The sequence below is a fragment of the Mytilus trossulus genome, chromosome 4 (assembly GCF_036588685.1).
Source record: "Mytilus trossulus isolate FHL-02 chromosome 4, PNRI_Mtr1.1.1.hap1, whole genome shotgun sequence".
Taxonomy (NCBI): Eukaryota; Metazoa; Mollusca; class Bivalvia; order Mytilida; family Mytilidae; genus Mytilus; species Mytilus trossulus.
In genome coordinates, this window is record NC_086376.1 from 85,936,121 (window position 1) to 85,949,986 (window position 13,866).

Below are 13,866 nucleotides of genomic sequence, written 5' to 3' on the forward strand. Positions count from 1 at the left end.
GATTCAGAAGCAACACAGTGTTGTATTTCATTGAAACTTTTTGCTGCAGGACTGACTACCCACAAAAATAACACCATGACTTTGATATAAAAATTTCATATCAAGAATTTTGTCAAACTGTTTATCTTATAATGTTACTTTGAATTTTGATTTAATCTTTTGTTTGAAACGATAAAACTTTAATATGTACAGAAACGTCAAAATATGCACACTATTAAAGCAGTGCGCCTCATTAATTTGATATAACTCCTTCATTATTGTTCACAAAAGCTTACACTATATGTCAATAAAAAAAGGAACGGGAGGGGAATTCATTGATCATTATAATATGCCTTTGCCGTAAAGTTTTGTTAACATTTTATGGAAGTGCTTTAGGATCACAGGCGTAGTTGTACAGGGTATCCATTCCATATATATGAACATATATACGTCCCAAAGTTGGTTTTTGTTGTCTAGCTTTAGGTTGCTTTGACCAAATGTTACACAATAAATGCTTGTTACTACAAAACATAGATCAAGTATTAATTTTGTTGTTGTCTCTTTTTAAAACTGTTCTAGAGATACGCCCCTTTACAGAGGGAAGAATTTGTGAATTTTTCGCTTCTGTTCTCATAACGTAGTTTGCCTCAACCAAATGTTATGAAACTGATACACACTACTTATTACCACATAACTCTGATCAAGTAAAAATATTTTTAGTGTCACATTTTGGTTAAAGATTGCATGATATGTTATCAAAACCCTATGGTACTGACTTGATATAAAAATCTTTCAAGGTTGATCACTACCTTTGAGATACAAAAAATATAGGGCATTGATTAAACATTCTATACTCTCTATCCATGAACATTTAAAAAAAATCAATGAAATATATGCTCAGATGTTTAAGTCACAAAAAATTGTTATACTTGTCAAGAAAATTTTATATTTGTTCAAGTAAACTATTGATATTGTAGATCTAAGGCTGATTGGGTAGGGTGAGAAAATGCTACTTTAAAACACATTTCCATAAACAATTATGGAATCAGTGGATGCATAATAATTAAAACTATGCAAACCAATCCTGAGGATAAAAATGTGTAACAATACAGCATGACACAAAGATCAAAACAAGGAAGAATGATTGCCATGCAGTACATAATGGAACTGTGGAGTCAAAGTAAAGAGTGCACATAACATACATATTATTAAGCTTCCTGAAAGTGCTACTGACTACCATACCAGTAATATTTGTTTATCAGAAAGGATCACTGGAATAAAAAAAAGGAGAGGGAAGATACTAAAGACATATCAAATCACATTTGTTTTAATGTATAAATACACATCCATGTGTTTTTTTGTTTTTTTTAAGATTCTTTTATCTATATTGCACATGATGCTTACTAATTTTATATAAGGCAAAATCGTAATTATACTTGTATTTTGGGTTTGACTTTCCTTGACATTTAAACACTTAATTCAAACTTTTTTACCTTTAAATCAAAATAAGATGCATTTGTATGTGTTAAAATATCATGTGAAAGTGTCATAGTAGTCTCAGGCCTGACGATATAAAAACTAATCTGTACTTTTAAAAATAAAATTATTAATATATTTACATTTACCTTTGCACTTTATTTTGTTTAACACCATTTGGTCCAGGTTAGAGTTCAGTCTATGGAAGAAGCGAATGATGATCAATCAATATAAACTTATATCAACGAGTTGCATTGTGGGAAATTTCAGACGCATGTTAGCATTTGTATGAAAAATGCAGATTTCTCGGTATAAAGTAAAAACAGGGTGACATTTAACACGACATACGTCTGGTGTATATTTTCCATGAATAATTCTATGTAATAACAAGCAAGGAGTATTAGAACGATACAATTTAATTGCTGAATAAATGAAACCAGAGACATATAATACAACTATATTATTTTATGTCTCTGATGAAACATAAATGCACGATTTATCATTTGTAGATGTACACATTTATGCCCGCGTCACACTGTCCCGATTTTTACGCCTATGGCAACACGATTATGGAAATTTTCAAAATCGGGACTGATCGTATCCAGATCGGCCTATTCGTAGTGCCACCTTTAACCATCGTAGAACTATCGGCCACTTTTTCTAGCCTTCGGGGACAACTTCGGGAAGGGTTCTAAATTTTTTAACATGTTAAAAAATTCCCGAAGGTGCGTCCGATGTTGAGGGTTCGTATTGAGTTCGTATCACCATCCTCCCCATCGTAATGTCACCGGGCGATCATCTTTGAACATCTTATTGCATTCGTGTTTTCATCGGGCAGTTTTGACATTACGATGTCTACACGAATGAATCACGAAGCTACCCGAATGTCTTACGATGGCAACACGACTTCGTGAAGACCTCATAATCCCGCCGTGTAGCCATCAAATAAAAGTACGAAGGCGACAAGATGGAACTAAGGCAATAAATCCAGATAAATGTAAGTTAACTTTCGCGTTAAAATACATTTAAATTGCTAATGGTGATATGCACTAGTCAGTCTAATACGACAGTTAAGAAAGACGTTCACAAAACATGGAGCTCATATCATATGATTCTATTGTTACACGAATTTTTACTCCATAACCATTTTGTTTTCTATATGTCATATTTTGCCGCATTTGTTGCTTCCCCACATCCTTCCTTTTGTCTTTAATATTATGATATTCACCTGGAAAGAGCTCTTTTTAAATAAAAGGGATCAACGAACCCATTACCTTACCTTTAAGATAGATCAGTAAACATTGGCATGATTATGGGTGATTATTCAGACTAGTGCACACATTTTACAGTTCAAACAAGGCAATGCCGAGCGTGGCATCCCCTCGTATGTAACATATTGGGGACAAATATGGAGACTATATTTGTCTATGACACATGCAGAAAATGGTAAATTGAATATGCATATTTGATACATAAAGTGATAAACTATTTTTTTTTTTGAAATGTTCAAAATAATATATATTCAATATTGATTAAACAATTTAAAACGCGTGATGTCTTCGTCCTATAATTTAAATGCATCGTAAGCTGTACACTACGTCTTTTAGACATCGTATGGCTATCGCGCCATCATCGTAATCCAACATGTAGTCTCGTAATCCATCGTGTAGCCTTCGTGATCCATCGTGTAGGCTTCGGCTGATATATAAAGCTTAAATACCCGTCTTCGTATGTCCATCTTTTGGTATCGTATATAATTTCGGCACCATCGTAAAGACTTCGTTATACATCGTACTTGGTTCGGTCACTTTTTGGTATTTTATCGAGATCGGGACCAACTTCGTACGAACTTACAATTTTCGCATTCGGGTGTCCATCGTATATCAAAATCGGGACAGTGTGACGCGGGCATTAATGAATATCATGTAGCAAATTCAGTGGAATTCAATTGAGATTAATTTAATTGTTTGCTAAGCCAAAATCACCTATAAGTCAAAGATACTGCTATATTTTATTACATCAATGCAACGTTTGTCTTTTATCATAGCGATGTGTTTTTAATATAAAAAAAATATGAATGCGATACTTTTCAAATATAACTGCTGTAGTTTTCTAATTTGACATGAATACGATGACACATCGCAATGCATGTCAAGAAAACCACACACATAATTCACAAACTTAGTTCATGACCGGGATCATTCTATTTGAAGTGATGATGCAATGGCAGAATTTTAAATGCGGTTGTAAATAGTCTACCGACCTATTAGATTATAATATAGGTCCAGTGGCGGATCCAGGGGGAGGTCCGTGGTTTGAAACCCCCTTTTTTTGTCCGATCAATGCATTTGAATGGGGATATATGGTTGGACCCCCACCCACCACTCCCCATTATCCTGGATTGCCTTTAAAAAACGACTGGCTCCGGCCTTGAGGTCACACTGCTATAGCATATCCACATGGGTTATATCGAAATAGACAACAAATATTACTTAAAAGAAAGAAAAAAAAAACATTCATTCAAACAATCCATTCCAATACATCTCCCAATTACAATGAATATTAAAATCAGTAAAAATAAATTTTCCTAACAAATTAAAATGCTCAAATGCTGATGTCCCGAACTTTGAAGATACCAACTGAGTAGCCTCAGACTATGAATTGAACAACTTCACATACAACGAAAATCAAAAATCTTGTCAAACAGAAAATGTGTTTATTATTAACAACAACAAAAAATATTGAGTAGGAACACAGTTCTTTTTGGATATGAAAGACTTTTCCCGTTGGTAAATCGATATCTCTATGAACATAATCAGCTCGTTGCGTGGACGCTCTTTTAAATCGCGATGACCGTGCGGGCATTCCAGCATTCCGAAGTATTGTTGCCACAGAGATTTGACTTTCGTTTTTTACTACTACCCGATCGCATAAAAACGCGACCATTTCTTAGTGAAAAATAACAATCCGTATCGCTTTTTATAGATTCGAATACTTAAAATAAATGTTTAGTAAAAGAGCATTCACTGCTGTTTATTTGGTATTTTTATTGACGTAATCATTCTGGTACCATCATAACTGCCGTTACCGTTAAAGTATGCTAGTTCATATTGCACTTTACAAAAGATTCAGCACCCAAATGACGTTTTTGGAGGACTGGAAAGCAGTTATTTATAAAGGGAAATTTTAAAGATTTATAGATATAAGAAGATGGTGCATGAGTTCGAATGAGACAACTTCCCATCAAAGTAATAATTTATTTAAAGTAAACCATTATATATCAAAGTAGGGCCTAGATTACCTTAGCCGTATTTGGCACAACTTTTTTGAATTTTGGATCCTCAATGCTCTTCAACTTTGTACTTGTTTGGGTTTATAAGTATTTTTGATTTGAGCGTCACTGATGAGTCTTGTGTAGACGAAACCCGCGTCTGGCGAACTAAATAACAATCCTGGTACCTTTGATAACTAAACACGGAGCCTTGGTTCACAGCGAACACCACGCTATATAGGAACCACAAAATTACTAGTGCTAAACCATTCAAATAGGAAAAACCAACAATCTAATTTGTATAAAAAGGGAGAATCAAAAGTACAGGTCTGATTCAGTCGAATCAATTTTAACGAGGACAGTATGAGTCATCTTTGTCACAAGTTAGTTTCATTGTTGAAAACAAAGAACTTCTCCCATGCGTGCGTTGCGAGCATATCGGATATATATTATGTCGGTGCGTTCATTATAAAATTTGCTAAATTTTATATATGTGAACAATAATTTTGAAGACATTGCTATTTTATTAAAGATTGTTCATTGTTAAACCCTTATTTGATTAGTTTTGCTAACCAAAACCAATTGAGAAATTTGTAAGATGTAAAATCACAAAAAATACTGAACTCCGAGGAAAATTCATACAGTCCCTTCTCAAATGACACACTCAAATGACAAAACATCACGGTACTCGGTACTAGCATTTTCAAATTTTGAAAATGGTGGATTGAACCTGGTTTTATAGCACTAAACCTCTCACGTGTATGGGAGTCTCGCAAAATTCTGTCATATTTACAATAATGCTTGATCAAAACAGACATATAGGTAAAATTGTCGAAATATGGATACAGCAGTTTAATATTAATACCAATAAGTACTTATATTGATATACCAAAATCTCCGCTATGATATTTTAAAAGTATCGTATTGATATTAGAATTAATAGCATTTGTTTATTTTTGTATATAAGAAAAGCACAGCACTTCAAATTTTACACGGACATAGACGTTTGCTTCTAACTAACTTCTGAATGTATATTTAGACTCAACTGTTGTTTATATTTGAACACCTACTTAGTTTTAAAGTTAGTATTTTCTTAATTTTTTCGTTGCCGAAAAACAACATTTTCCGCATGGAATGTCTGTATATTTTTACAATTGTTATTAGACATTATCTTACATTTTAAACATTTCTAGGAATGTGATTGGTTAAAAGCGCCCTCGTGGAGACCGTGTATATTTCATATTAGGTTAGTAGGGAGGCGGGGATTATCTCATACACAGTTAGTAGTGGTGTTACGTCCCTTTATATTCTTTATAATGTAGTAGAGAGGAGGGCTTATTTCATACAGGGTTAGTAGTGTTGTACGTCCCTTTATAAAACAAAACTGTACTGAGAAAAAATCGTAAAGGTTTCAACAGACGAAGATAGTGATGGTTAAGATTGAAATAAATGCATAAAACGTATTTAAACCTAACAAGTTGTTATTGTTGGTATCTGTTTTTGTAGGATCAATGGAAGTAGTTTCTTAACGTTAACATTATTGAAGACTGACTTGCTCATTTTGATAGCTCACTAGTTTAAATTTCACACGTTGAGATAGTCGGCAAGATAAATTCGTTACATAGTGTGTTTGTGACCTAATACGATATATATGGTGGCAGTAAATTCCATATGTGGTCAGTAAACTCCATATGGATTGAGAGATACGAGCGTCGCTCTCACCCAATATGGAATTTACTGACCCCATTATATCGTATTAGGTCACTAGCACACTATGTAACTAAAATATCGCTATGTGATATAAGAACAGTTTATATCAATTGGCTTCTTCCATAGACTGGAGTTGTCTTTGTGACATTGTTTTACATCATATTTTTTTTTACAATATTGTTTTTATACGCCAGGTTACTGGACATATAATGGTATACTGTTGTCCATATGTCCGTCCGTCCGTCCGTCCGTCGTCAATATGTCGGACAATAACTCAAAAACGCTTCAATCAATTGGCATTTCAACTTTTATGAATTGCTTATATCAATTGACGTATGCTCCCTTTTGATTTTTATAAATTTTCGAATTTACGCTTCGGAGTTATTTGATTTTATTCATAAAAAAGTGGATTTGTAGTTTTCGGTCAATACTTTGTGCAGTTAACATGAAACTTTGTTTACTGTTTTATATCTAATAAGATAACATTCCTATGTTTTTCACGAGTTTCTGATATGACATTGAGCAGTTATTAAACTTAATTCTTTGACGGGCATATCATGCGCTCATGTCGTAGTTGTTTATTAGATTGTGACATAGATCAAATGTATTTATTCACGGTATGTCTTCTTGATTTGTTTCTATGTCACTTTGATCGAGTTACGTAGGCCATTTCAATTGATGTTTTCTGAGCCTGTTGTTCAGTTGTTAACATTTGGTGAGGGGTTCTCGTTTTTCGTTTTTTTTTATATAATAGATAAGAACGTTAATTACTCTTTTTGTATTGTTTCACACTAGACATTGTAAGACCCTTTACAGCTTGATGTTTTTGTGTGAGCCAAGTCTTAGTGCCAATATATACTAGTTTAGTGATAATGAACTCCATACTAATTTCCAAATTGTACACAAGAAACTAAAATTAAAAAAAGCAAGACTAACAAAGGCCAGAGGCTCCTGACTTGGGACAGACACAAAAATGCGGCGGGGGTAAACATGTTTATGAGATATCAACCCTCCCCCTATACCTCTAGCCAATGTAGAAAAGTAAATGTCTACTCTTACCATTTTGATTAATTGACCTAATTGCAGGACTCGATTCTCAATTAATTTATTTATTTATTTTAAGCAACAAAATGGATGCAATGTTTTACAGTTCGCATTGGAAGAGATGAAAAAGAGAAAAGATCTTTTCTAAATCTTTCCTTTGCCAACAAAGGTCTCGATGGCGTCAACCTAGGCAATATCCTTCATCATAAATTAGTTCAATCGAAAATACCTCCTTATTTCAAAGACCAGTCTGTACCAATAATTTCTTATACCTATACCAAACCTATTGCAACTAAAATTTTCAATTACAAACGCGTTTTGAAGGATCTCGATATTGACGACTTCAAGTCTAAACCTCCTGATTGCACTTGTGCTAGTTCCCAATTCACATATAATCCTGCTGGCCACGTTATTACCGGTGACCTTAACATTGTTAATAACACTTCTCTACGAAACGTGTTATCGAAAGGTCCGAAATATCGTGAGCCTAAATCCATCAATTGGAAATACAACTTTAAAATTTTGATGGATTCAGTCGAGGATTATGCCAGGCAATGGGATAATCGCGAGAAGGAAGACGTAGACACTCTATCCGAATGGATTAAGGCAGTGAGGTCGTTAATACAAATCAGAATTGAGAAACTGAATGGGTCCATCAATGCCCATGCTACGTCAATCTTCAAAGATCCAAATGTTGCTAAACACCTATCTGACCTCCATGATAAATATGTTGTTGTCCCCGCAGACAAAGCCCCAAATAACATCGTTTTTGTCTGTAAAAGTCATTACATTAATTGCTTGATAAACGAATTAGGTATAGACAATTCACTTGGAAACCCAACATATACCCTCACGACACTTACCAAAGAGGAAATCCTGGATAATCATAGGTCTGTTCTTTGTTCCTTTGGTATTTCAACCAAAGATGAAGAACTGGATCTTCCATCACTGTATTGGATACCTAAACTACATAATTGTCCTTACAAACAACGGTATATTGCTGGGTCTTCCAAGTGCTCCACGAAACCCCTTTCTAAATTATTAACATCCATTTTATCAGCAATCAAAGACGGGCTTCAAAGTTATTGTGAAACTGCCTATTCTAGAGGTGGCGTGAATCAGATGTGGATACTTAAAAATTCCAAAGATCTTTTAGAGTACATACAATCGAACTCTCTTTCATCTTGTAACATTATTAAAACATTTGACTTTTCTACTCTTTACACAAGTATTCCACATTCCAAACTAAAAGCAAAATTAAAAGAGTTGGTATTACTTTGCTTCATAAAAAAGAATGGCCAACATAGATACAAGTATCTTGTCTTAGGGAGGGATAAATCCTACTTTGTAAAGAATCATTCTGATTCAAACAAAAAATTCTCTGAAACCGATATTATCAAGATCCTTGATTTCTTGATTGACAACATATTTGTTACGTTCGGAGGACGTGTTTTTCAACAGACTGTCGGCATCCCAATGGGTACAAACTGTGCCCCTCTACCTCCTGACTTGTTTCTTTATTATTATGAGGCTGACTTCATGCAGGAACTTCTTAGGAAGAAAGATAAGAAGTTAGCAATATCCTTTAACTCTACTTTCCGCTATATAGATGACGTTCTTTCACTAAACAATTCAAAATTTGGTAACTATCTGGATCGCATCAATCCCATCGAATTAGAGATAAAGGATACTTCAGATACAGTCCAGTCGGCTTCATATCTTGACTTACATCTAGAAATTGACAATGAAGGTCGGTTGAAGACAAAACTTTACGACAAAAGAGATGATTTCAGCTTTCCAATTGTGAACTTTCCATTTCTAAGTAGCAACATTCCAGCAGCACCTGCATACGGGGTATATATCTCCCAATTGATACGATATTCCCGTGCTTGCATTTCCTATCATAAATTTCTTGATAGAGGGTTACTGCTCACAAGGAAGCTATTAAACCAAGAGTTCCAAATGGTGAAGTTGAAATCATCCCTTCGTAAATTTTACGGACGCCATCAAGAGTTGGTTGACCGTTATGGAATAACCGTTTCACAAATGATATCGAATATGTTCCTTACGTCGTAACTACAATCCCCTTCCCTTTCATGAATTTGACCTACCGAATTAGACTATTTACCGGATTTGTAATCGCATAAGCAACACGACTGGTGTCGCATGTGGAGCAGGATCTGCTTACCCTTCCGGAGCACCTGAGATCACCCCTAATTTTTGGCGGGGTTCGTGTTGTTTATTCTTTAGTTTTCTACGTTGTGTCATGTGTACTATTGTTTTCTGTTTGTCTTTTTCATTTTTAGCCATGGCGTTGTCAGTTTGTTTTAGATTTACGAGTTTGACTGTCCCTTTGGTATCTTTCGTCCCTCTTTTTTTTTTATAATGTAAGTATTATTATTTGCAAGTATTTAACGTTATACTCCATGTAAATACACACAAGATGTTTAATTATATTTGATTGTGTCATTTTCAAATATTTCCATTCCCTAATAACATCGTACTGATGTATTTAGGCCAGGTTTAGGTTTAGTCAGATGTTTCTGGCTCTTTGTTTCCCCCTAAGACACAGGGTAAATATATTGCCCCATAACTGATAACAATAAATTTTGTTTTCATATAAGACTACAGTAGCTCACAAAAGGTCATTTATCAACGAAGATTCTAAATTTCTCCTTATGATGTGAGTTTTCAATAATACCAATGGAAAAAATACTATAAGGTTAAAGTCTGAGTCAGCCTTTTACCGCTATAAAAAAAATATATCGGAAAGGAGCCTTATAGCCTATCGATAGTTTTAGCTTATTCTGTTACCTATATTCCTCTGAAATAGAATATCAATTCAAAATTCTAGATTATTTTTAATTTCACCTGAATAAATCCTTGATGGTATTATCACACAAAAAGATATTTGATTTTGGCTCGATTTTGGACAAAATTTAGTCTTGGTATCTATGACGAGTTTATATAAAAGTTCAACCTGATAAGACACGAACTAATGTTGCACTATTGGCGTTCAGTAACCTTTTTCAACAGTAGATATTTTCAAGATGAGGTTCTTTATAATGATCTCCCTGTTAAATATCGATAAAAAATAAATAAACAAAAATGACGAACTCCAACGGAAAACCAAAATGGAAAGTCATATGTAAAATGTCAAAATCAAAAACAAAAACTCAAACACATTTAACGAATGGAAAACAACTGACATATTTCTGACTGGTACAAGCATTTCGTTATGAAAAAAGTGGTTGATTAATCCTGGTTTGATAGATAGCGAGGCCTCTCGCATGTATGACAGGTGCGTAGAATTATAGAAAAAAAAAGAAAAATAAAGAAAAAAGATCAAGAAAAAAATAGTAACATTGATTAATTGGTACACCTGAAAGTTGTTTACATTTACGTTATTTAGTCTAATTATATGGATATAATTATCTCATTGGAAAGCATAACAAATCTTCTTATTAAGTCCTATAAATAAAGTGTTGATACTTAGTGTTCCTACTCAGTACTTTTATATGCCATAAAATAACTGCCACACATATCAAAACTCTGAAGAATGCATCTGATACAGTACATTAATGTTGAGTCAAAGAGGGAAAAGAGCACACATAAAGTATTTATTCCTAAGTCTTCCGAACGTGCTACTAACTACCATAACAGCATATAAATATATTTTTTTTTTTTTATCAAATTGGACCACTAAATTCGGAAGAAGGGCTGGGATATTATAGATATATTGAAACACATCACTTATAGACGATCAACCAACGTCGTGCCAAAACCCCGAAATAATTACTAATACATGAACTACTTGAAGGGTTGTATAGCAATGACTTCAAACTTTTAAAACAAGTTTCCATTATCAATCAGATTGTAGGATATTGTCATTTGAGCGAGAAAAATATAGGTTTTTGTGATATTTAGTTTTAAACTCTTTAAATAAATAAATATGTGAATTTTATATTTTGAGAGAAGGTTTGAATTGTTTTGTAAATCTTTGTCAGAAAAAAGTATTGCATCATATTTAAGGTGCATTTATACGATTTGTAGATATGTTTAAGTACCAGGTAGAACAGTTGTGTGCTATTGAACTGTATAAATAACTTCTAATAATAACACATCCAACTATTCTTTTTTAAATTAAATATTTGCTTTGGCGACAAAATGGATACTATGTTTTTATGTAAACGCAAGACGTATTTGACGCTATGCTTCATTTTAAAAAACTATCAATATGAACTCATTTTTTTAATATTTTGAAACCTGAGTAAACGATTTGAAGAAGGAATAATCCATTATTTTCTACACTAGAAAATGCCTGTACCAAACTATGACAGTTGTTTATATTCATTCGTTTGATGTGTGTGAGATTTTGATATTGCCATTTAAACAGGGACTTTCCGTTTTTAATTTTCCTCGGAGTTTGGTATGTTTGTTGTTTTACTTTTACGCCACTTTCTACGGGAATATATATGCTTTCGGATTGTTTGTATCTTGTATAATGTCATTGCTGCTTCGAAAAATACAAGTAATATGGCAGTGAAACACACCCTAATATCTAGGATCCGTAAAGGCATAATGTCATCATAGAGCGGATCGTCAAATTTGATGTGGAAGACATCACACAAAATATATGTGAATTGACAGTTTATCGCACTTTGCGATAGACTTTTCATGCCACCAGATAATCGAAATTGATTAAATAAAAAAAACGAGTTATTCCCCTGTTGTGGTCGCACCGATGATCATATTAAGGGTTCAGATTTCATATTTTTCAATCGTAAAATCCAAAATCATATTTGATGTGACTATCAAAATCAAATGGGAGTCGAGAATTGAAACTGGGAACGGCAACTCCTTTCTTTGGGGAATATATGAACCAACAGAGAAACAAATTGGAACTTTAATCCCCGAAAAATGCCCTTTCTTTTAACAGACTTAAGAATACAAAAAATAACTAAATTCAATATATAACAGAAATATAATACGTTTAGATCCAACGCTACAATTTTCACAAACATATAACAATTCGCAAATAAACACATCAATCATCATAAATGAGCTTATTAAGATTGACAAATGTCCTAGTTCTCGTTAAAAATATAAAACAATATCCTGGTATCTACTATAGAAGAAAACGAACCATGGAAAGACGAAAACTAAATGAAACTACAACTGCTTACAATTATTGACCTCAATATTTTTGTAGACAAGTATCATTAATGTTCTTTACATGTCGAAATTCTAAATATAAAGATATGACACAGATTTATCTAAAGGACTATAAATAGACTTTTTAAAGTAGAAACAAAATGTGAAACACTTAGCGAAGGAATTTATAATATATCCTGCAATGCTTAAAAAAATGTGTTCCTTCTTGGTCATAAACAAAAAAGAAGTCCATCATGCATTTAGAGGAATGTTAAAAAACGAAGTTAAAAATAAAATTGCGTCATTCGTTATTCAACAATTACACATCATGACACATGTTACAACATTCAGCAGTCTTCGGTAGAATCCGCCACTACTCTCCTTCTATCCGGTGTTAGGTGAGGGTACGGAATCGGCCGAGTTGAGACGAATGACGTATACTAGTTTTTGATAGCCATATAAGGTGGTGTACCCGTTATAATATTTAAGTTTAACCCAATAATACAGTTTATTTTGGCTCGAGTCCAGATCGACATTTTATGCAGTTCTTTTGAAGTTTCGAGGTTTGTTCATTTTAATTATACCTCTGACAAATTGTATCAACTGAATATTGAAAATACTATAGATAATAATAATTGTAAACAAATCATGGAAAAAAAACAAACAAAATTTATGAATGTGTAATTGTGTTTACAAATAATGTGTAAAAGCTACAGGACGTGACAAAATGACACATTTTGTATGGATTATACAGGGAAAAACACCATTTTGTTATTAGAATCTAAACAAAATGACATAATTGTTAAATACTTAATGAAAAGATAACTTTCAGACAATGCAATGAAAATATCAAAAGAAAAGATAGGGTCGCCGTACGTTTTTTCCGTCAAAAATACAAAATAGGAAAATTCCATGTAGAATCCTTCAGAAAATGCACTGTTTAAGAGTTTCTCTCACTTAAAATGCCAATTTAAAAAAAAAAAACACAAAAAATAATCCACATTTGCAGAGATATTTAATAATTATAAGTTATATTCTTATAAATTGGTTCTTTTTAAAAAAATGTACATTCAATTTAAAAACTTCCTTCCTGCATCAAATTTTGCTAACTTGATAGAAAATCTCGACCTTCTGGTTCTGCTGTTTTTTACAATCCAAGATGGAGGAAGTATACGTAGTTTTTTAATTTCAGATCCTATATTCAATATTGGACTTTGATATAAAAAACATAT